Here is a 25,929-nt window from a genome sequence, read left to right as displayed (position 1 = left end):
AATTCTACAGAAATCACACAACCTGAGCTGGGTGTCGAAGGGTGGTAGCCTTTTGACCAGTTCTCTTAAATTCCTGACTATGGTATTTCCATTATGCCAAACTATCATTTATGTGTTCCCATATTTAGTGGGTAGAATAGTGTCCCCTTCAAGAATATGTTTGGGTTCTAACCACTTGTACCTGGGAATGTGACCTTATTTGGAAATAGAGTCTTTGTTGATGGATTCAAATCAAGATAAGGTCAGATTGGACTAGCGTGGGCCCTAATCCATTGACTGTTGTCCTAAGAAGAGCAAAATTTGGGTATATAGAGACACAGGGAAGAAGGGCATGTGATCATGAGGCAGAGATTGAAATGATGCACATACAAGCCAAAAAACAACAAGGATTACCAGCAACCATCCAAAAGCTAGAAAGAGGCAAGAAAAAATACTTCACTAGAGCCTTCAGACAGAGCATAGTTGACACTTGATTTCCAACTTCTCATGTCTAGAACAGTGAAATAATAAAATTCTGGTGTTTAAAGATGTCTAACTTGGGGCACTTGGGTGGCCTAGTCGGTTAAGCATCTGCCTTCCACTCAGGTCATGATTCCGGGGGCCTGGGATCAAGCCCCGCATCAGGCTCCCTGCTTAGATGGGAGTCTGCTTCTCCCTCTGCCCCTCCCCCTGCTTGTGCTCCCTCTCCCTCCCATCTCAAATAAATAAAATAAGACACCTAATTTATGGATCTTTATTATAACATTCTTGGGAAATTAATAAATTAACAGCTATTTTCAGTAATTTGTTTGCTAAGCCGTTTCATATAGTATGTGAATCTTATTTAAGGATTCAGAGGACACATAGCAACAATATAAAAAAAATATATGGTGGAGTTACTTATGTTTCCTACCTCCATTAGATGAGATTATTTTGGGGGAAATGAAATGTGAATTTCCTGATTCTAACCACAGACAACTGGAAGGTAGAAAATTAGATTTTACTCATTTTCTCTTCCTATTGCTTGAAAAATAACAGAAATAATGATATAGATGGAAATAAATGGTTTTCGGAAGGTGAAAATATGATCATGGGTTGTTGTTTTGTTGAATCTCAGTTGGAACGGAAAGATGTACATTTACACCTTTGACATCAGTCAAATTTAGTTTGTCTGGCTAGAAACTACACCTAGGGAAATGGCTCTTCTGTAAACTTGACAAGAAACATGCAATTCTTTTCCTGGCCAGTTCCTTTTTATAATGAAAATATTCATAGTAGTAGAAATTCTTACTGTGCCTAATGAATTAATAACTTCTTTACATGGGTTTCCATTATATTTCATGTATACCTGTATTGTGGTACTCATCACATTGCATTAGGGACCTTTTTGTCTTTCTTACACTAAATAGTGAGTTCCTAAGGGACAAAATTATTCATTCATATGTGTATTGCCTAGTGCAGTGCTTAGTGCATGCCAGGTGCATAATAAATATTTGTGAACTGAAACAATTATGATAGGCAGAGTTTTGAATGGCCGAATCCATTCCAGGTGTAGTTTATTTTGATGTAATTTCCAAATAATAAAAAGCTTCAGAACTTTTCTTTGACCTTAGTCCAGTAAGGAAGGCAGTTGTGGTATGATTTAATTATGCATTCTGTCATGGGATTTTAGTTTAGACTCTTTCCTTTGTATAGTCGAGTTGTTTGACAAAGTGTTTTATTTAAGAAGTGCTGAAGTCCATTTGGTACACATCATCTGCTGTATGCGTCAGAGACCGTGTTGAGAGTAAAAAAAAAAAAAAAAAAAAAAGACAACCAGGTAAGACCCTGCTCTTTACCATAGGAGAGAGAAAAGAGAGTTTCTCCCAAATGAGGCAGAAGATGCTGTGCAGCCCTGGAAGAAGAGCATCTGGACCTGGAATTGGTAGAATGTAGAGAAAGGAAATCACTTAAAAATACCAAGGCAGTTTCTTATAAATTTAAAATACTTTTAAGCCCTTATCTATATTATTTGGAAGAAAACTAATCCAAGTTTCAATACAATAGTGCTCTTAAACCAGAGTGTCTTGTTGCAAGTTTTCAAGCAGTTAGGAAATATTATAACAGAGAACTAAAGCAGTGGTTTCAGTGACTCCTCAGAGAACTCCAAAAATTAATAATAAATAGGAAAGCTCTTCAATAATTTTACTTCAACAAATATTTGAAGTATGTCCTTCTAGTGTGCCACTCCCTGGCTATGTCATATCCATATGATTTGCCTTCATCTAATTTTGTACAAAAGATTAGAGTTCCAGTTCTAACACTCAAAGAATCTTCATTTTTCTCTAGCTAATGCATCAATTCCTTTAAACTTACTATGTTATCTCAAGTGCAATCTTTGTAAGAATTTAAATTTTGGCAGCCTATATATAATATTCTCTCTACTTCAGAATAAAAACATGGAACTAAGCTGAATGGAAGAAAAATCAAAGTTTGATATTAAGGAAAATTGTTCTGGCCGTTATCTAACTATTGCCAGCAAGCACATTTGGGAACTAAGATTATCTGTGGTAGAAATATAAATGTAGGTTTTATATTAATAAAATAATTTTAAGTTTGCTAATCTTAGAATTTATTAAGAATATATTTGACAAACTACTTTTTTTTACCTAGTATGTATTGAGTAATGGTATTTATTCTGAGAAATTCTAAATTGTTTTTACCCTCTCAATCATCTGCTTAATATTTGAATTTGAAGGATGATTTAGGATAATTAAGGATAATAAATATGTGAGAAAGAGATAAATGACAAAAAATTACATTCAAATATACTTTTTCCCCCTGCATCAAAGTTGCTAAAAAATTGTAATTATCCCTGCCCAAAGCAGGATTTCTGTCAAGCTAAAATATAAAGTGCCTTTGAAACAAATGCTGTTCTCACAGGCTTTGCTTCAAAAATCTTGGGGGTTGCAGAGAGTAGAAGATATAAATGAGCTAGCACTCTCACCTCCCTTGTGTTCTTTGCTCCAGCAGCCCTGGCTTGGTGTCCTGAATACAGTGGTCCAATTCTGAAGGTATTCTGTACGCACTTCTCTCTACATTTACATGTAGATGGGATTCGTAGGAGGATTCTGTCCAGCCCTTACATTTTGAATAGAATGAGAAAATGATGCACTGCTTTTAGCTAACTCATGGTATTTCCAAACTAGTTTTCCCCAAAAAGAAATAAAAGAAAACAAAATGTGGACTTTATAGTAAATATTTCCACCTTCATTAAAAGCCAACATACGGGTGCCTAGGTAGCTCAGTCGGTTAAGATTGGACTCTTGATTTCTGCTTGGGTCATGATCTCAGGGTCCTGAGATGGATTCCCGTACTCAGTGGGGAGCCTGCTTGAGATTCTCTCCCTCCCTCTCTGCCCCTCCCCTCTGCTCTCCTGTGTGCATGCCCTTGCACTCACTCTCTCTCAAATAACCTTAAAAGCGCCAATATAGGCATCCAAAAATTAACCACAAATGAAGCTATTACACCCATCAAATTTATACAAAAGCAAAGTGACTAAAGATAAGGATAAAAATTTAAGAAGTTATGATACAATTTAAGTTTTATGTTCCTGTATTTTAAGGAAAGGTAGGCTGGATTTTCATGCAGTTAACTTATAATTTTTTTATGTAAGAATATTTTAGGACAAGGAACATATTTCATGTTAAACTTACTGAATTTATGTATACAACAGAAGCTGTGTACCAGGCAGTGGATGTTTATGAGAATTGGTACCATAAGAAAATACTTAATCTTTCACTTCGATCTCCAGTTTGTCTTAAAGGGATCTGTGTAGCACTGGGGGCAAAAGCGTATATCCTCTAATCCCAAGAACCACCAAGTAGAGCTGTGCAGGTGATATAATGCACAACACCAGGAGACTCCTGTCACATCATACTCTATGTGAAGTGGCACCCCTGAGTAAATATTGTTCTGCTCTTGCACTGAATGCAGTTTTTGTTTCACCTCTGACATGGCCAAGATCATCTTCTCCTGCTCACACTGTACCCATGTGACTAAAAAGTTATTTTTGATGAGTGAAGAAATGACTTTCCTAGCTTCACACTCCTCCCTTTACTTTTGTTCCAGATTTTGCTTCTACATTTCACTCTAGAAACTCCAATTAGGCATCCCAGAAACCAAACCAATGATCTTCTGCTGGGGACAAGCATCTTCACTGGTCTCTTCTATGTCAAAAATACTATAACTCTTAAATGACACAAAAATAGACTCAAAATGGTTGAAAGACCTAAATGTGAGACAGGAGTCCATCAAAATCCTAAAGGAGAACACAGGCAGAAACCTCTTCAACCTCAGCCGCAGCAACTTCAGCCTCAAGTATTTCTGACTTGTGTTAATGATCCGCTCCTGGTACCTAAGTCATCAAGTTGTTGTACTCTGCCATTTCTTCCATATCACTCCCTTTCTTTGTGCCCCTGGTGACGTCACACCAGCCTTTCTTGTTTCCAGTCTTTTTTTTTTTTTTTAAAGATTTTATCTATTTATTTGACAGAGAGAGACACAGAGAGAGAGGGTACACAAGCAGGGGGAGTGGGAGAGAGACAATCAGGCTTCCCGCGGAGCAGGGAGCCCAATGTGGGGCTTGATCCCAGGACCCTGGGATCATGACCTGAGCCAAAGGCAGACACTTAACGACTGAGCCACCCAGGCGCCCCATCATTTCTAGTCTTTGTTGTGTATTGGAGGCATTTTCTAACTAGCTCAAACTCTATTAGTCCCTTCTTGTCAATATTAGAGCAATTCACGTTTTTTTCATCTTAACTAAAATCCTTGACTCATTGTTGCCTTCAGGAGTAATTTCAAATTCCTCAGGTTGACATGCAGAAGCCTATGTAACCTGGATACATTTCTGCTTCTCAGATTTTAATCGCCACTATGAGTACATTTGACTAACATCAAAGCAGTCTACTTATTTTCTTTAAACATGCTGTACAAATCAACTCATGTTTCATTTTCACACCATCTCTCACATGAAATAATCCTCTTCTCTAAAAACCCATATTATTTTGATATCCCTTCTCTTATTTGAAGCCTTGAATGTTAGTCTTCATCATTTGAAAGTGCCTCTTGCAGCTTTTTATATATGTTTTACTGTCCTAATACTTTTACTATAACAGGGTTTTTTTTTAATTTGTTTATGGGCTTATTTTTATTCTTTTTTGCATTTGGTCCACTTTCTGAAGGTTCTTTAATGTTTTCCTTTTAATTTTTAGATAATTGCAGATTCATATTTAGTTGTAAGAAATTACATAGAAATTCCTTTGGCTTTCACTCAATTTCCTTAACTTTCTGTGTAACTATATAGTACAGAATCACAACCAGAAAATTCATTTTGATAGAATCCATCTAACTTATTACCATTTCACTTGTGTGTGTGTTCTTTTTTTGCATTTAGTTCTATGTAATTTTATCACATGTTTAAACTCATGTGCTCACTACTACAGTCAACACATGGAACAGTTCCATCAAAAGAGTCTATCCTACTACTCTTCTATAGCTCTTTCCACCTCTCTTACTGGCCCATCTCTAATATCTGGCAACTATCTTCATCTTTATAACTTTGCCACTTTAAGAATACTACAACAGCTTTTTCAAACCATATCTCGATAAATAAATGATTAATTATTAGATGATTAAAATTTTGACGTCTTTGTGCTTATGGTGACATTATAATTGGAAATTGTCTCCCCAGACCTTCCCATATAAAACAAAAAACATTGGCCACATTATTATAACCACAGTTTATAGCTCTATTATTGTTCTTTCATTTGGAATCCACTATACATACCTTTGTAACTGAAGATACGAGATAAAACGTGCTCAGCTTTTAATTTAAAATGTTACATTAAAAAAGACCATCTAAAATATTTTTAAGAATAAGAAGCATTTTTATATACAACATGTGCCAGCTCTACCACTAAATTGTTGGTTAAGCTTAGCCATAGGATTTACTCTTTCTGGGCTTTACATTTCTCAGTTCTTATGCCTTTGGAGATTTAATCAAAAGAAACTTTGTTTCATAATTGTATAACTACCTTATCTTCAGTCAAGCTCTTTCAGATATTTAATACTTTGTTCCTCTGTTGATGAGAAGTGAATTATGCAAGCCTCTGGTAGGTCTGGTACTATTGATTATATTTGTGTATTGAAGCTATTCCATGGTAATCTTCAGCATGAAATATTTAATATCTAGCATGGTTTTATGAGATCATTTCAGATGTTTAAAATATTGATAAGGCAGGAGGTTGTATGCTTAGCTTATTTGGATAGAAAAACTAGGTTAATAGTTATAAATTATAAAGGGAGAACACTTGGCTCAAGGTAAAAAGTGATTTAAAATAATTAATGCTTTCCCCCCAAAAAGATAAGTGATTGCTTATAGGTTGTAAGACCCTTTCTTTGGAAAGACTTATACAGAGGTAGGCAATTGATTATTGGCAATAATGGATGCATGAAATCAATAGTGATTATTCTAGATGATTATTGAAAAATGTTTTTAATGCCAGGCTGCACTTTTTATTGACAATCTCATCACTATTTTCCAAGTGTTATTAACATTTAAATGGTATGTTCATCAAATAAAACTTCATTTAGACTGAATTTTGCTTAGAGACAATTCTTGCTACTACAGCATTTGCTTAGCCATACACTGATCATTTCAGCCATAAATTTATAAGAAATAAGAGGCAGTAAATGTTTGAGAACACTATTTTAACAGAAGTGAACTGTTTAAATATAACATTAAATGCTATTTTCATTCTCCTAATTACCAATTATATAATAATTCTATTTTCATATATGAAGGAATAATCTGTACAAAATCATTTATGCCCTTGGAATAGAGTTTTCTGGAGAAATTAGAAATTTACACTGGTCTCTTTTCAGAGTAAGTTTGTGGCTTAAGAAACACAAGTGATATTGTGATATTATTCATGGATTATAAAGACACTCCATGGCTATAAAACAAAGTAAATAAAGCTACAAGGAGTATCACCAATTATTAAACACATAGCCTTAGCTTCTTTAGCTCTATGGCCTACCAGATGTTCTGACTACAGAGTATACAATTATATGATACATAATTCCATTTATTAAGCCTCTGATTGGAGTAGGCAAAAAAATTACATTCCAATTTTCTAGTTATCTAGGTTTCTGCAAATGACATGCTATTAAAAACCTGGTGGAAAGGTCTGCCTTAAGGTTATACATCCCATAGCTTTTGGTAATATTCAGTTTCCAAATTGAAATAACTTAATTATATTCTCCCAGGATCCATTTTCAGAGTAGGTACAGCTGTTGCCTTTTCTTTTTTAGAAAGACAATTATAATTACAGGCAACTTAAGGAGATGGAATTAATAATGCATTACAGTTTTGAAGAAACAGTGAGATTAAAGTGTGGTTCATGTAGGAAAAAGAGATTGGTGATGATAGACTAATAGAAGGCCAGAGAGTCTCTCTGTGTGTATGTGTGCATTTTAGTTCACATTTTGGAAAAAGTATAATAACAATAAATTTATTTTTAAGAGAGGGTCATCTAGTGTTTACTACATACCAGACAGTATATAGGATATTCAGTGAAAAGGACACAATATTTAGCAAGAAAATCACAATCTGGCAAGGAAAACATTTATAAATAGTCCACGAGAGGTTCTTAAAGGTATGTATAAAGCGTATCTGAAGCAATATGGGAAAAAGCCTGGCTCATTGATACAAGGGAAACTTCACAGAGAGTATATTTTAGCAAAATCTTAAAGCAAAGTTTATAAATAGGGTGCTGTAGGAAGTAAAATTAGGCAACGTTCCTAGGGATGACACTGTCAAGAACTGTGGGGGGTCAGAAATTGTATCCTAGTTGTCAGCTAACAACCTAGCTGATGTGTTTTCAAATATGCAAGAGAAGACACAAGACACTTAGGTCAAATCCAAAGGACTTTATTAATCATGGTGGAGTATTTACCTTCCAACAGTCCCCGGCAACTGTAATAGCCAAGAATTTTGGCCAGTGGCATTTATGTACAAGTTACGGAGTTTGCCTTTTGGAGAGCAATTTGAAAAAAACATGCTGAGGGAGGATTTCCTTTGGCTCTTTCCCCTCCACTTCCCCACTACCTTTCTGCCCAGAATGTGATGGCCATGCGTAAAAGGGAGGCAGCTATCTGCAAACATGATGACCGAAGCCAACATTATGTAACAGTCAGGGTCTAGGCTGAGGAGTGAAACAAATTTACACCCTGACATCTCAGTGTCTTAATAAACGAAGGCTTATTTCTCACTCAAGCAAAGTCAGTTGTAGTCTCAGTCCTTCTGCAGGGCAACTGCCTTTTAAACAGTGACTCAGGGATCTAGTCTCTTGCTTTCTCGTATGTGCAATTACAGTGCAGAGCTTCTAATTCAGGAAGGGAAGAGAGATGAAGAAGGTCATGAAGAGGCTCTTCACTATCTTAGTTTGAAAATGACACAAAACTTGTGCTCTTAATGCATTGGTCAGAACTAGTCACATGACCCTGCCTTCCTGGAAAAGGGCAAGGCAATACAGTCTTCATTGTGCTTACGAAGGGCAGGACTACTGGAAAGTAGGGAGCATCAGTGAGTGCAAAACTCCAAGGCACCCTAAGCAATTATATCAGCCCTGTACTGCCCACCTCTGGACATCTTGCTGAATAAGAACAATATATTCCTATTCATTAGGTCCACTGTAAGTCAGATTTTTGTCCCCTAGAGCTAAACAGAATCCTAGCAGATTCAAGAAAAAAAAATACAGATGTGTAATTAGTTTAAATTAGCTCTCAAAATAAATACTGTTTTACATTTATGGAATTTAAAATGTTATTTTTAGTTTAAACCCCATAGTACTAATATAAAACGAAGCAGACAAGGATAGCACTAGAACTGAGTGGGCACTGAAGTGGAGAAGGGCATGGTGTTCCAAGCTTGCAGACAGTGAGACCCAAAGGTTTGCTATGCTCTGCTATTTCCTTCACCGTGAGAGGAGAGGACTTCCCTGGAATAGATTAGGCATATATTTATACTCTAAAGTACTAGGTGTCATTGTGAGCGTATGCCAAGTTTAAAATAGCCTGTTCTAAAGTACAAAATTAAAGTCCATTTTGAAGCAAATTAGGGAACTTAATATAATTTACTTTATTTTGGTCCTTTTGATAAAGAGGGAGTTAAGATAGATCCAAAAAATCTTTGTCTTGTTTACTCCTCCTGTCGTTTATTTGTTCTTATTTGCTTGAGACTTTGCTTAACTCCTTAGTTACTCTTGTCTTAAATAAACAGCATTAATTGTGACACCCCACATCATACCTGTCAATGTTAGACAGTGGGTTTTTCTTGCTAGAATTTTTCCATTCACACTTTTTCACCTCTGGATTTGTCGGCCACAAAGCCATTTTAATAGCAGAGTCATTAATACTCAAATAGAAAATGCACTGTGCTATCTTTTTAACAACTGGGAAAGACCCAGATGCTTTGAGCTTTAATAAGAAACTTTTCTGGCACAGGAGGCTTAGTTCTGAGTCTGAGATGACTCTTAGCTTGTACTTCTGCAATACAAAATGCTGCTGTGGATAAGAATGTCAATTGACTTTTCTAAACAGGCACACAAGGGTATACTGGCCCAGTCCTAAGGCCTAGGTGTGTTTACCACCTGGAAATAGATAGGGAGTGTGTGAACACTGGTTTTGGATCTTTAAGTCAGTTACTCTGCCATTTGTTGAGAAATGGCCCAATAAAGAGCTCGGGGTCTCACTAATCATATTAGCAGCATTTCTTTTGTACCGGAGAATTAAAGATAAGTGGAAAGGAGTGCAAGACGTGTGTTATGGGTTGAATTGTGTTTCCTCCAAATGTATGTGTTGAAGTCCTAACCCCAAGACCTGTGACTGTGAATTTATTTGGAAATAGGCTCTTTGCAGATGATCAAGTTAAAATGAGGTCATTAGGGTAGACTCTAATCCCATGTGATAGTGTCCTTATAAAAAGGGGAAGTTTGGGCACAGACATGCACACAGGCAGAATTCCATATGAACATGGGGTGATTCCTTTACATGCTAAGGACCATCAAAGATTGCCAGGAAACTACAGAAAGCTAGGGGAGAGGCATGGAACAGATTCTTCCTCATGTCCCTCTGAGGGAGCCAGTGATGCCAACACCTTGATCTTAGACTTTTAGCCCACAGAGCTGTGAGAAAATAAATTTCTGTTGTTTAAATCATCTAGTATGTGGTACTTTGTGAAGGCATTCTCAGAAACTAACACAAAGTGTTAAGGGAAGTGAGCCCCCTCCTATAGACAAAGTAAAAATATGGAGAGATGAAGGTTGCTATGTGGATTAGACTAGGTAATGTATAAACATGTTTAGTGGAGTGTGCCACACCTGCTAAGCAGGAAATGGTGTTGCTATTGCAATTACCAACATTTTGGTCTTGATTTTATGATTACTGTGATGATTAAAACCACTGGAACAACAGATCTTACTTTGAATCCCAGGTGTACCACCTTCTAACTGTGTGGCATTAGACTTAAATTTTTCATAGGTTACTAGTCTCATCTCTAAGATGACCATGATAATCGGAAGCCTGTGTGGCTCAGTTGGTTAGGGCTTGGACTCTTCATTTCCACCCAGGTCATGATCTCATGGGTTGTGGGGTCAAGCCCCGTCTGGGGCTCCGTCCTCGGTGTGGAGTCTGCTTGTCCTTCTGCCTACCCCTCCCTACCACCTGCTCTCATGCTTTCTCTCTCTCTCTCTCATAAATAAATAAATATATACACACCTACATACAAACATACATACATAAAATGAACATGATATTAATGCCTACCTTACGGGAATATGAAGTTGTAAACAGAAGAGCTCAGTGTGGGCCTACATTCAATGCTCAGTGCATTTTAGCTTTGATTATCATTATTTTCAGTTATCCAATTCCCTTTTATTGTTTGAAAGTAAGGGTTATATTCATTAGCTAAGACTTCTCAATAGAGATTACTGAAAAGTCACCCCAAATTTTCTACTTAATTTGCTGTAAAGTTAGAATTTTATTTAAAGAAAAACTTATTTTAGATAGAATTTTTTTCCCCTGGAAGTGAGATTTCATATGAACAGTTTGTTTTAAAACTTTGGAACACCTCTCTGAACAATAATTAAAGTAATGAAATTATATTCAAAGTACCTAAGTCAGTCCCTTGTAGTCAATTAGGTGTCCAAAGAAGTGCAATTATGTTTTAAACCACCAGGGCTTATTTAAACCACTGAAGAAGAATGTTGCCCTGGTGATTTTAGGATAGTGTTATGGGAGATTTACTGAGGCCATTTATTATCTTCAAGTTAAAAAGCCATATATATTAACTCTTTTAAACCATAAGTACTCCATATATCAACTAACACAGCCACTCTTTTCCTGGGTGCTGAATGTAGAAGAGAAAGAAACGTGTAAGTAATATTTTATAATATATTAGAAAAGCATCAAAATAAATCAGATGACTTCTGAGCACTTCTTCCTGCTCTGGGATTTTGTGTTAATTTAGAAATATTTCACTGTCCCTTTTGCCTGGAACTGTGCTAATAACGTATCCAGTTAGGATATATTTTATGTGTTACAAGGCTCTAAACTATATAAATTTCAGCACTTCACCAATTTTAAAGACTGGGTCCTTCTTAAATCTCTCTTCTGCAATTTAATCAATTCTCCACTATTGTGTCTTCAGTATGGCAACCTTGTGTTTGGGGTTGTTCTTTTGCCTAAAGTAATGTAATTATTGTTTTTGGTGATACTAACACCATAATCTCACACTGACTATTGCTATAGTTGACAGGAAGAAGAACCAGGAACACGGGAGGACTTATTGATGAATAATGTGTATCAATTTATCAATAAATGAATATTTTGAGAGCAGTTTACATATTTGCAGTTCTTGGCTTAGTAATCTTTTGGCATGCTACATGTTTAATAAATATTTTTTGCCTTTAAAAACTCTATATACTATCTGATATGGAGTGTGTGTGTGTACATATATATTTGTATATGTAAATATATATGCATTGATTTACATATACACACACACACACCTTGGTCAATTAAGTGAAAATAAAAGTGCTTGAAATAGTTATTTGACAACACACCAACACAGATGAACAGATGAATGGAATAAAGGACAAACATTCTTGCATGGTGAAAAAAGAAGTTATCATTTATTTATTTATTTATTTTTAAAGATTTTATTTATTTATTTGACAGAGAGAGACACAGCGAGAGCAGGAACACAAGCAGGGGGAGTGGGAGAGGGAGAAGCAGGTGTCCTGCCAAGCAGGGAGCCCGATGTGGGACTCGATCCCAGGACCCTAGGATCATGACCTGAGCCAAAGGCAGACGCTTAACGACTGAGCCACCCAGGCGCCCCTCATTTTCTGAGACATTAGTAGGACTTTTAAATGATAACTTCTTGGGGCGCCTGGGTGGCTCAGTCGTTAAGCGTCTGCCTTCGGCTCAGGTCATGATCCCAGAGCCTGGGATCGAGCCCCACATCGGGCTCCCTGCTCGGCAGGGAGCCTGCTTCTGCCTCTCCCACTCCCCCTGCTTGTGTTCCCTCTCTCGCTGTGTCTCTCTCTCTGTCAAATAAATAAATAAAATCTTTAAAAACAAAAAGAAAATGAAAAGACTCTCTATAGTAAAAGCTTCACAGATGGAGATGGGGATGGGAGTGGCTGAGAGTTGGCTTACATATACCAAGGAGGAACAATACACTAGGAAAACACTCTAGCAACAAATGAACTGTAAATTGGATAAGATGATAAATAGAAAAATTATTTTTAATCTTAATGTAAAATTGAGAAAATGGGATCAGAATAATTATCTCTAGCTTTGTTTTCCACATTTCCAGAGACAGCAGAAATGAAATAAATAGGAAGAAAAAATTAGTGGGAAGAGACCAAATGAACAAATCTGAAAGTGGTTAAACATTTAGAAAAATATAAAAGAAATATTGACTTGGTAACTAGCTTTAAATATGTTTAAGTCAGTTACATTAAAAAGATTAAACATTATCCCTAAAGAGCTAAGAAATATTACAAAGGGAGGAAAAATAACTTGGCTGAATTTGAGAAAATATTCCATATATATAAATAGGTGTATGGGTGTATGTGTGTGTGTGTGAGCACACAGTTATATATAGATAGAAAGATGATAGATAGATAGATGGATAGATGATATATAGATAAATAGATAACTATATATAGAGGTACCTAAGATAAAAATTTATTTTTCTCATGATTAAACTTCATGTAGTTAATATTTTACTGATTTTACCGATTTTGGAGTTTTATCTTCATTTAAAATCTAAATTTCAAAGTATTTATTCATTTAACTCTTATTCTTATTTCTTTTAGTGCTTGACATTGGTTTTATCTGTTTATTATTATTCCTACAATTGCTTTATTTATCCGCTTAATATTCAGTATACTTTTGCTCTTTTTTTAATTTTCCTTTCCATAATGGCTATAATATGTGGATAGGCCTCACCCTGGTATAGTAATTTCTCAAGCTTCTTAAAGATTTTCCAAAAATTCTAGTGTTAGATCTTCAAAAATTACTGGGATATTTGATAGAGTCACAGAATGAAATTCTTTTCAAGAGCACAGAGACCCATATTACTTGTTGGCTTATTTCACCTATTACCCGTTTCCTAATGAGCTATTTATTGAAAAGTTCATGATTAAAGTTTGACTAGGTTTCTGCTCAAACAGAATGCCTTCAAATAGCCTATTTTGACTAATATCAATATTTTAAATTAAGTATACTTACACACACACACACACACACACACACATGCTCGCCTACATGCTAGCAATGTTTAGTAAAAGAAGACACAACCTCTGACCACATGGGGAGTGATTTACATGAATTATTTCTGTATACTGAAGAGTTCAAAATGTAAATAAATGTGCTTTCTACAACAACAAAAATAAAATCCATAGACTTTGATTAAACACCTCCTGAATTTAGGACAATCTGTGCAAATAAGATGTCACATTATAGAAGAAAAAGCCCAATAGACTTTGAAGAGGACTAAGGCAGTGTTCAACCTTCTGATCAATATTTCTGAGAAAGCCATAGATGTTTTCAGTGCTAGAGTGTTGGAAACTAGCAGGCTGGATTCAAGCCCTATTTATACCAATTATCAGCCGTATGTCCACAAACAGTTTAGTTAATCTCTCTAAGTTTTCCCTCATCTGAAAATGGAATGGTCGAAGGATTTTCTACATCTTTTAAGTGAAAACTAAAAAGCTAAGTAACTCAGTACCTAGGGCGTGTGCCTCTGATTCACTTTGGAACATCTTCATTAGCTTCATGATTGCAAGGGGACATCCTTCTGCTTTGCTGGCCCTGCACTGACAGACAAAATTGAGTTAAGCAGATATAGTAATGTACTAGAATTTTATAATCCCATTTTAGAGTAGGGATAGTGACTTCCTTTCAGAGTGGACCATTACTGGAAAATCAAGGTCCTGGTAGAGTGTGAGGGTTACAGGAAACTAAACATTTCCACTTGACCATTTTTCTATAACCTTGTTTCCCCAGGTAAACTCTTGGAGCACAAGAAGATAACCAAGGTTGAAGTTCTTTTTCTTTGCTTGCCATTTTAAGAGGAAGCAAATACCAATCTTAGATTACTAGGAGACCTAAAAAATGGTCCTTCAGGAGTCAGTCCTTAATACTGATTAACCCAGGGGCGCCTGGGTGGCTCAGTCAGGTAAACGTCTGCCTTAGGTTCAGGTCATGATCCCAGGGTCCTGGGATTGAGCTCAGCATCAGGCTCCCTGCTCAGTGGGGAGCCTGCTTCTCCTTCTCCCTCTGCCACTCCCCCTGCTTGTGCACGCACTCTTACTCGCAAATAAATAAATAAATAAATAAATAAAATCTTTAAGAAAAATACTGACTAACCCAAATTCAGGCATCATCCCAACCCTACACCTAACTTATTACTATGGGATAGTATATCAACATTACAAGGCAGCATTTTTCTTAGTCCTCACCTGTTTGAGAATTTGAACCAACAGCTCTACTTTGTCTAGAGATAGTTCATAACTTTAGATGATCCTTGCCAACATATCCTTTTCTTAAACTACAAATTGGTCCTGTATGTTAGAATCAGGAATGAGGACAGAGTCTGATTTATCATCACATGTGGTATAGTGATTGATACTTGTGAAGCTTGTTTTTTCAGGTTTATACTAGGAAAGTATACTTATACTTGTAAGCCCAAACAAGGTATACTGTAGATTCTTCTCTGATTTAGTGAAAGCTTGAATCCAAAGCACAGTTGACTTGAAAGGGTGAGGTTAAAAAAATGCCACAGAAAAGAATTCTATTACTCTCATTAAAATTTTCTGTTCCTGATGACCAAACATACCTTTAGTGTCTTCACTTTCTAAATAGTCAATTTCATCTATTCCTTTTCTTTTCTTTTTATTTATTTTTAGTTTTTATCTGAATTCTCTACCTATCCCCCTACTTTCTATTCCTCCACAATGAACTATAGATACGGTCTAGACCTAAAACTTAAAAACACTGTTTTCTCTACAATTTATTGATGAGGACCCTGAAGTTTAAAATGTTAATTATTTTGTCCAAATTATCCTCCTACTAATTTCCAGATCTGAGATTTGAAATCTGGTCCTCACCCCTATATCACATTGTGAAAAATGAGTGTTATTCTTCTCTAATACATTACAAGTCCTGATCTTTTATCCCAAAATACTGTAAAATAAAAAGGTAAAATTTGGACTTGGCTATTCTACCACTGATCATTAATCTACTCTGTAACATAATATATAGCACAAGATGATCTACTGTTTTCTTGGGTCTTTGACCTTGAGAGAGGAACAGAACCAAGACCTCCATACTTTTAAACTTGCATACCTATCAGGAAAAAATACTTAATTTCCAATATATGTTTAGTTGCTTATTTGTTCATTTATAAAGTATATATGTATGTATACATATATCTAATATATGTTATATAACAGTATATGTAGTACATAATATAAAATATAACCATAATATGTTAGTGTATTATAAAATATATGACTATGTAATATATATCAATACTAATAAATCATGTGTATTCCACACATGATATGGAGACTATGGATTCTGAGTCTTGTGAACTTAATTCAGAACCTCAGCTACTCATGCTGTAATATAATCTGAGCCCCAAGGACATCATAAGAGACGGTGTGAAGAAATGTAGTATAAAGATCAGACAAAGGAAAGACAGGCTTTTATGCCCCTCTCCATCCCTTGTCTTTTATTTGGACTTTGGGTATCTGAAACAAGTTTTTGATATGCTCGGAACTTAAAATGGCAAGAGACAGCTTCTCTAGACTAATTTTATGGTTTTATTATCATAAACTAAGGGTGACCTAAGAAACAATATATTTAAATACTTTTTTATTGCCAAAGAAAGTATCCTGGTAAAATCTAAGCAAGCCCAAACTACTGTGTTTGGTATATATTTAACTAATACCTAATTAACTTATATCCAAAAACTCTAGATCACCAACAATATGAACTAATTACATAATTGTATATTTTCCACTAATTTATTATGTAGAATATAGCAGGAAATCACATAACTTAAAAATACTCATTCTAGGGGTGCTTAATTGAAAATATCAAGTGGTATTGCTTTAAACAATATCCAAAAGGCGCCTGTGTGGCCATTCGGTTGGGCGTCCAACTCTTGATTTCAGCCCAGGTGTGATCTCAGGGTTGTGGGATCCAGCCCTCTGTGGGGCTCTGCACTCTATGGGGAGTCTGCTTGGGATTCTCTCTCCCCCTCTGCCCTTCCCCCCCTCCCCTGCTCATGCTCTCTCTCTCTAAAATAAATGGACAAATCTTTAAAAAATATATATCCAAGCTAAATTTGTGGTGGCTCCACACTGTGGTACATAATTTTGTCTGTATAATGCAATAGATCCAGAATATTTTCTAGTAGATGTTTTCAGTGATGTGCTGCTGAACTCCCTCTTCCAAAAGAAAGGGGGAAAAAAAGTCCTAAATGTGACATATTTCAATTCCATGGCAAACCAAGCTACTAATATGCTGTCATTGAACATGAGTTATGAAGACGTGCAGAATTAGTTCTTACAAGCCGGTACCAGGAGGCTCCAACTCAAGACTGGATGGTTTATCTTGTTCGTCTATTAATTACCTTATACTCATTTCCTTAATGGGTTAGTTTTATCCCATTGTATTATTTTTTTAAAGATTTTATTTATTTGTCAGAGAGATGGCACAAGCAGGGGGGAGTGGCAGGCAGAGGGGGAAGCAGGCTGCCAGCTGAGCAGGGAGCCTGATGAGAGACTCCATCCCAGGACCCTGGGAACATGACCTGAGCTGAAGGCAGATGCTAAACTGACTGAGCCACCCAGGCATCCTTCCCACTGTATTACTGATAAAAGTGTCAGATGCCTTGAGAGAGTGAGGTGGAACTTAAAAATCAATTTTAAAGAAGCATGTCGTTTTAAAGAATTCCATGTTTGCTGTAACTTGTTTATTAGTCATATTTCTTCATGAGTAGCTTGCTCTGGAAACATGTTAAATAGACAAAACATTCAACAGAGTAGAAAAGGAACACAAAGCTAAATTTATATGTATTTTTTAGCAAAATGGACAAAATGGGGACTTATTGATTGATAATAATTGTATTCATAAATTATTTTTAATTTAATCCACCAATTCATGGACTACTTAAGGTTAACTAATTACCTAAGCTAGTTAATAATGTTTGAGAATAAGGACAAAGCAAATGAAATAATGTAAAACTATTGAAATTATTTTACAATATACTGATTGTAATAGGCCTCTGTCATTGTAGCTATAAGGAATAATATGGTTTAAGCAATGAATTTTAAACAACTCTCTTAATATATTATAAAATGTAACAGTACTTAACAGCCTAGTAATAGATCATTTTCAATTCATAATTATTATAATATTACATTTACTGATATTCACTTTGCTCTAAAAAATCTATAAATAGAAATTACATGTAAAGGAAGTAGGATATCTTCATCTGAACAAACTCAGTGGAAAAATGATTGGTTTGTAGGCAATTGTTTCCAACAAATAGGCGAAAATGCTGTAACATGGATCAGTAGTTTGCAGACTGATTTATTGAGAACAGCAGGTGGCTAACAACTAAACTTACACGATGGTATCCCTGAACAGTGTGCTTGTTTTCTAGGTCAGGGTTTTAATTTTCAAAGGAAACCAAGTGTATAGGTAGTAAGTCTGACATGGATTGAGATGCGGTTTCATCAACAAATTAAATATAAATCTGATAATTCAGTAAACAAATTATATATTAAACATTGAGAATGCTGTTTTTAATATAAAATGTAATTTATTTTATTTTAATTTTTTGGTAATATCTATTTTAAATCAGTATAGTTTCCAAACGAATATCCATGCAGTGAGGAAATGCTTGAATAAATAACTTTTGCCTCACAGCAATGCCTTACTATTGGTTGGTTAGGAAATATGGTAGAAGAAGGCAGAAATGTCCTACTGTTACAGTGCAAATTTAAAGACTATCAGGAAATTTGATTTCTATCTCATTTTATCACTATAGGGTGTGTAGTTTTGTTTTCTTTTGCCTTTTATTTTTCTAGTCAGATTCCTTACAAGCTAAAATAAAGGAAAACTTCAAATGACTGAAATATTTGAATTCCTTCTGAAAAAGGAAAAAATGGTAATGTAAACAGTCAAAATTATTATTGAAATTAGTTCTTATAAGTTGGACTTTAAGAAAATGACAATAAGAAATCACTAAACCCATAATAAGTTATAACTCTTTTCATACATACATATAAGCCACACCAACAAGCAGAAAATACTTTTGTGTAGTTTCAGAAGAATTCAGTGATGGTGTAAATATAGCCTTGTAAAACAAATTCCCAGGCCGTAGGTTAGGGAATTAGTTTGAATAAGTATATATGTAAGTTGATCAAATATCAAGGAATAAACAATGAAAGTTGATTGTATGAAAATCATTTGAGTGCTTTGGGAAAACTTGATAAGGATAAATCACTAAAAATTCCTATAAATTAGGTATGGATAAGACATCTTTAAATATGGGAAGACAACAATAGAAAATAATTAAAAGTAGTAGAAATAATAATAGAAAAATAGAAGAATTTAAAAACTGAGATTAATAGGTTTCTTTAATTCTTATTCAACTTTAAAGAAATTTGAATTGTAAGAAATTAGGCAGCATGAATATAAAAGACATAAGGAATTAATTGCAATTGCACTTCTTAGACATCCAAAGAAAAATTATTGGGTTTATATCAGTATATTGGTGAATGAATATGTATCTACATATCTTAAGATAAAGCATTTACATAATTTATTTATCCTTTTACAGAGTGTTTGATACCCTGCTTTAAATTTTTAATTAACTTATTTATGGGTCCCAATACTATTGAATAAAAAGTGTCTCTACTGTAGAACATGAACATAACTTTAGCTGTATAAATTCTAAATCTGTAGCAATCAGATATCACAAATATAGATAGAACTAAACCAGCTGTTAAAATCAAAACTTGACAAAAGTCCATTTGAAATATGTGCAGGTAATTACATCTATTTTTCCCTATCAATTCCAAAATACAGGAAAATATCAATGTTGTTGTTGTTGTTGTTGTTGTTTTACTATCAGCTGCCTATTTTCTTTCCTCTTCTAATGCAGTATCTAGGTCATGCTCCTAGAACCTCACTTAGGACTTAACTTTCCAACTCACAAATTTTCTCTGCATTATGATTCAAATAAATACCTTGGATGACTTTACTGTCCATGTGGATGATGATTCCTGCAACACAAGAAAACAGTTGGTTTGACACTAAACCTCATTCTCTACATAAAGCAGATGCAGAGACTTTTGAAGTAGCTACAGTTTTTCACAGAAAGTCTACCTTCAAAAACACAGTGATGATTCCAAACAACACTAGAGAACGGGGAAATATGGGATCATAAAGAACAAAGGAGAAACAGCCATGGAGATGCAAAGGGATAACAGAGCTGTGGCCTCATTAAAGAGAAGAAAAGGGGGTGCATTTCACGGAGCTAACTGCAGTTTCTGCAGTCTTCCTTAGCAATTTTTTTGGAAGATAAATATAACTGAATGACATTTTTTTAAATAATATGTAGTACTTCCTATGAAATACATGAATATCGTATTTTAAAGGCAAAGATAAACAGAAGGGAAAAGTACTACTATTTTTGTTTCCATAGTTAATTGTATTTTGTCACCAATTAGGTAAGATCAGGTTTATGGTATTCTGTTCCAAGAACTTGCAGCTCTCAGAGTCCCACATAAACCTTGGCATAAAAACAAAGCCCTGCAGGCCTCAGAACCTACTGTTAGGTTAATTGCCCTTAATTAACTTGTGTAACTTATTAAAAGAAGAAAAAAGTGTTGCACTTGACTATCTTCTTCTGAGTCTCTAGCCGCTTCCTAGAATTGTCTTCTGCTTTCACCTGGAATTCAAACAAAATTTCTGGGAGCTTCTTTTCCAACCCGAATATTTCCAGTGAAAACTCCAAAAAAGCAAAGATGGCAGCCCATGTCTAAATCCCTGTCTTCCTTTCTTTTTTATTCCCAGACTTTCTTAAGAATACCTGATGTTTACAAAGTGATTCATGGTTTTAAAACTCAAGTTAGTTAAGAAGTGATAAACTACATCTTCCACACAGCTGTAACCTCAGAATCTCTTTAGCATTTTAGCAAATAGCTATTTTAGAATTTATCAAGAGACAAAGTACAATACAAAGCAAAAAACACAATTTTAGGCAGTAGTTTCCTTTTAGGTGAATCAGGAGTTAGTGAAAATAATAGCATGGAAAATTGTATCTGATTTATAAGGTGGCATTTCTTGTCCTGCATCAAAGGCAGTATGTACAATATAGGAGGGGAAATGTTAGGCTGGGGACTATGGAAGTAGCACGCAGTATCGAAGGGCCGCTAGCTGTTACCGGGCGCTGTGATTGGATAGGCCCAAATGACAGCCAATTTAGAGACAGTCTTTCCTTCCTTTTCCATTGGCCGGGTGCTAGATTTGTGTCTCAAAACACAAGTCTAATAGGCTTTTGTTTCATGCAGCGATGGGAATGTAAGTTTTGGGTTATATAGTCTAATACAAAATAAAATCATCCAAATTGCTTTGAGCTGCCTAGAGAGATGAACCTCTCTCTCTATATATATATATTTACTGTCAATTTCTTTTTTTCTTTATTTTTTATTGTTATGTTAATCACTATACATTATATCATTAGTTTTTGATGTAGTGTTCCATGATTCATTGTCTGTGTATAACACCCAGTGCTCCACGCAGAACGTGCCCTCTTTAATACCCATCACCAGGCTAACCCATCCCCCCACGCCCCTCCCCTCTAGAACCCTCAGTTTGTTTTTCAGAGTCCATCGTCTCTCATGGTTTGTCTCCCCCTCCGATTTCCCCCCTTCATTCTTCCCCTCCTGCTATTTTCTTCTTTTTTTTTTTTTTAACATATATTGCATTATTTGTTACAGAGGTACAGATCTGTGATTCAACAGACTTGCACAATTCATAGTGCTCACCGTAGCACATACCCTTCCCAATGTCTATCACCCAGCCACCCCATCCCTCCCACCCTCCCACCACTCCAGCAACCCTCAGTTTGTTTCCCGAGATTAAGAATTCCTCATATCAGTGAGGTCATATGATACTTGTCTTTCTCTGATTGACTTATTTCACTCAGCATAACACCCTCCATTTCCATTCACATCGTTGCAAATGGCAAGCTCTCATTCCTTTTGATGGCTGCATAATATTCCATTGTGTATATATACCGCTTCTTCTTTATCCATTCATCTGTTGATGAACATCTTGGCTCTTTCCAGTTTGGCTTTTGTGGACATTGCTGCTATAAACATTGGGGTGCACGTACCCCTTCGGATCCCTACATTTGTATCTTTGGGGTAAATACCCAGGAGTGCAATTGCTGGATCCTATGGTAGCTCTATTTTCAACTGTTTGAGGAACCTCCATACTGTTTGCCAGAGTGGTTGCACCAGCTTGCATTCCCACCAACAGTGTAGGAGCGTTCCCCTTTCTCCACATCCCCAGCAACATCTGTCCTTTCCTGGCTTGTTAATTTTAGCCATTCTGACGGGTGTGAGGTGATATCTCATTGAGGTTTTGATTTGGATTTCCCTGATGCCAAGTGATGTTGAGCACTTTTTCATGTGTCTGTTGGCCATTTGGATGTCTTTTTTGGAAAAATGTCTGTTCATGTCTTCTGCCCATTTCTTGATTGGATTATTTGTTCTTTGGGTGTTGAATTTGATAAGTTCTTTATAGGTTTTGGATACTAGCCCTTTATCTGATATGTCATTTGCAAATATTTTCTCCCATTCTGTTGGTTGTCTTTTGGTTTTGTGGACTGTTTCTTTTGCTGTGCAAAGGGTTTTCATCTTGATGAAATCCCAATAGTTCATTTTTGCCCTTGCTTCCCTTGCCTTTGGCGATGTTTCTAGGAAGAAGTTGCTGCGGCTGAGGTTGAAGAGGTTGCTGCCTGTGTTCTCCTTTAGGGTTTTGATGGACTCCTGTCTCACATATAGGTCTTTCAACCATCCTGAGTCTAGTTTTGTGTGTGGTGTAAGGAAATGGTCCAGTTTAATTCTTCTGCATAAACTGTTTAGATTTTTAACTATTACGAACGCCTTTGGAGAGTCATGGTAGAATTTGTGGTGTGTATTTTAAAACATAATGTTGCCTTGTAATTTCTTGAATAAATTTGGTAACTTCTAGATGGTATAGAACTACTCCCTTTTGCTGTACTTTAATGTGATTTGTTAGTCGTTAATCCAAAATACTTACTAATCATTTATTGAAGTCTATATTATCTCCAGTATGTTTTATTTGTGCTTTATTTGATCGTGCAATTTTTTTTAGTAGGTGGCATTGGATTTTTATTTTTAATTTTTTAAGAAAGATTTATTTGTGGGCGCCTGGGTGGCTCAGTCGTTAAGTGTCTGCCTTTGGCTCAGGTCATGGTCTCAGGGTCCTGGGATCAAGTCCCACATTGGGCTCCCTGCTCCGCGGGAGGCCTGCTTCTCCCTCTCCCACTCCCCCTGCTTGTGTTCCTGCTCTCACTGTCTCTGTCAAATAAATAAATAAAATCTTTAAAAAAAAAAAAAGAAAGATTTATTTGAGGAGGGAGCACATGTGGGAGGAGAGGTGCAGAGGAAGAGGGAGAGAGAGAATCTTAAGCAGACTCCCTGTTGAGCATGGAGCCTGATGTGGGGCTCCATCTCAAGACCCCGAGATCATGCCCTGAGACAAAATCAAAATTCGGACACTTAACCAACTAAGCCACCCAGGTGCCCCAGTGTCATTGAGTTTTTAAATGAAATATCAACCATAAGGCAAAAGTATAGTTTTGGCTCTTTCAGCATTTTGAAATAAGTAAAGCCATAAGATGATGTTGGGTTATAGGTATCACTAGGGAATCTTCTTTAGATTTATGAAAGAGTTTTAATTAAAGTAGAAACAGTACCTAAGGGAACATTTGACTATAAAATTGAAATAGACATATTTCCATGTTAATTTTTTTATCTACTTAGCATCTTTAAGTATATCATGCTAGTTATGCATGTTTTTCACATAGGGATTGTAATGAAAACAGATGAGTTGACATATTCCAGATCACATATCAGTGTTAGACAAACTGAACTTAACTCAAGGACTTTACTTCTAGCATTCCTCTGTGCTGTCCTGGATTAGAGGTTGATTTTTTTCCCTTGTTGGTTGGAAAGGAAAACAAAACAAAACAAACCTGTCATAGATTGATGAAAATGTTCATATTTTATACAAAATGTTTTACAAACATTTGAATTTTATGTAAAGTATAGCTATTTCACTAAACTTTTAGCTGGAAGTATTTAAAGCTCAGGCCATATTCTAATGGAACCCATAATAGTCAATGTTCCAAACTGGCTAATATTCAGAGGAAAATAGTTTACTGGTTAAAAGCAACAATAAAATCAAAGAAAATTAGATAATGGTTTTCTAGTTTTCTTGGTAAAAAGTAATGAAATGTATTTAAAAGAAGGTTGTGTACCCAATAATATGAATTTTCTATGGAATTTCAATGTTTTAATTAAAACATTTCCATATCAATAAAAATGTTCCCTTTATCAAGAACAATTAGTTCAATTTAAATAAATCCCTTTCAGAGCATTAAAACAATCTGCTTACTAGGTAAAAATGGTTGATATTTTTCCTTAGTGATTCCATAATAGGAACAACAAAATGTTAGAGGAGACTCTATTTAGTTTTTTATTTAAGATGTGTTAAGTGTATATTAATATCTAGTTCATTACTTCAGCCATCAAGTAAGATGAGCATTGTTTTATTATTAAAAATTTGTTTTCCATATTCTATGTATACAATTTTGGAACACAGAATTATTTTTTCCATTGCACCTAAAAGTAGTTGCTTCTAAGCCAATAACTATATAAGAAAGAGGATAGAATCAAAGAAAGAAAAAACTTTCCAGCGCACTTGGGTGGCTCAGATGGTTAAGCATCTGCCTTTGGCTCAGGTCATGATCTCTGGGTCCTGGGTTGGAGCCCCACATTGGGCTCCCAAATCAGCGGGGAGTTTGCTTCTCCCTCTCCCTCTGCCTCTCTCTCCTGTTTATGCTCACTCTCTCAAATGAATATCTTAAAAAAAATAAATAATAAAATCTTAAAAAAAAAAACTTTCCAATTTAGTTGTGAAATTCTGGAGTTGTCATATGGAAATGTTTTCTTTTATTTCTATTACTATTACTTATAACTGAAAATTCTCTTAATACTATAATGAAATTATTCATTGATTACTTCATTGTGTTTTCTATTTTGTAATTTGAGTGATAATGCATGATAATCAAACGGACAAAATTATTTTATAAATAGTAATGAGTTCTAAATCCACGTTCTGTTAACTTTTCCACTAAAGGGCCTCACATTGGTGTCTCAGAATGCTCAGATGGAGACACTTTCTTTTTTTCTGACTGAAGTAGAAGAGCTAAATTTTCTCTTTTAAACAGAAATTGATGTTAAAATTTCTGTTTAATCTAATTTTAAGAAGTTTGTTTAAATTGGACTCTATATTATTCTGCAGTTCCAAGATAGATTGGTGCCCAAGATAGGCAAGGTTTCTGCTTGCATGGAGCTGATATTCTAAGGACAGAGTTTCTGAAATTACTAATAAAAGAAATAGTTTCAAAAACTGAAAAAAGAAATGTGAATATTAAAATAGCATCATGTGCCAGAGTGGGGAGAACCTATTTTGGATCAGATAATGCAGTGTAGTCATATGAGAAATAAACCTTGGCTGATTAATGAAAGATGAGGTTAGCTAACCAGAGGATCATCTAGAGGAGTGGCTTTCTGAGATTAGCAAATGTTAAGTGTCAAGGCCTTGCTGTTGCAGTTTCCCATGTTTAAGGAGAAAGATATGTCAATGTGGTTAAAGTTTAGTGATGGTAAATTTACTTCATGTGAGATGAGGGAGGAGAATAGATGGAGACCAGAATTTCCACTCTTTGTAAGGCATGGGCGAAGAGTCCAAATTAATTTCAAATTTAATGAGAAGCTAAGCATGGTAGTGACATGTAGTTTGGAAAAAGAATGGTCTGGGTACTGAGTAAAGAACAATTTGTAGGAGTATTCAGTAGAAGTAGAAGAGGGTATTCAAGGGTCTAGGGGAGACTATGGGGACCTAGCTAGTATAATTAGAGCAAAAATGAAGAAAAAAAATCAAGATGTATTTTAGAAGCAGAAGATTTACAACTGGATTGGGCTTCTGGGGGGA

At 35.5% G+C, this 25,929-nt stretch overlaps 1 protein-coding gene and 1 long non-coding RNA gene across 5 annotated transcripts in view; one reads left to right on the top strand and one right to left on the bottom strand.

Moving 5' to 3' along the window:
• The window catches only part of CSMD3 (CUB and Sushi multiple domains 3), a 1,160,406-nt gene that overhangs the window by 338,351 nt on the left and 796,126 nt on the right, over positions 1 to 25,929 (top strand). The window lies entirely within an intron of this gene.
• The window catches only part of LOC113911807, a 64,438-nt gene continuing 58,370 nt past the window's right edge, over positions 19,862 to 25,929 (bottom strand). The window contains exon 4 of the long non-coding RNA XR_003516601.1: positions 19,862 to 19,898. This is a non-coding gene — a long non-coding RNA (uncharacterized LOC113911807). The remainder of the gene's footprint in view (positions 19,899 to 25,929) is intronic.

This window comes from Zalophus californianus, chromosome 4 (assembly GCF_009762305.2).
Source record: "Zalophus californianus isolate mZalCal1 chromosome 4, mZalCal1.pri.v2, whole genome shotgun sequence".
Lineage (NCBI taxonomy): Eukaryota > Metazoa > Chordata > Mammalia > Carnivora > Otariidae > Zalophus > Zalophus californianus.
Note: the sequence above shows the minus strand (reverse complement) of the source record. Positions and strands in the feature narration are given on the sequence as shown.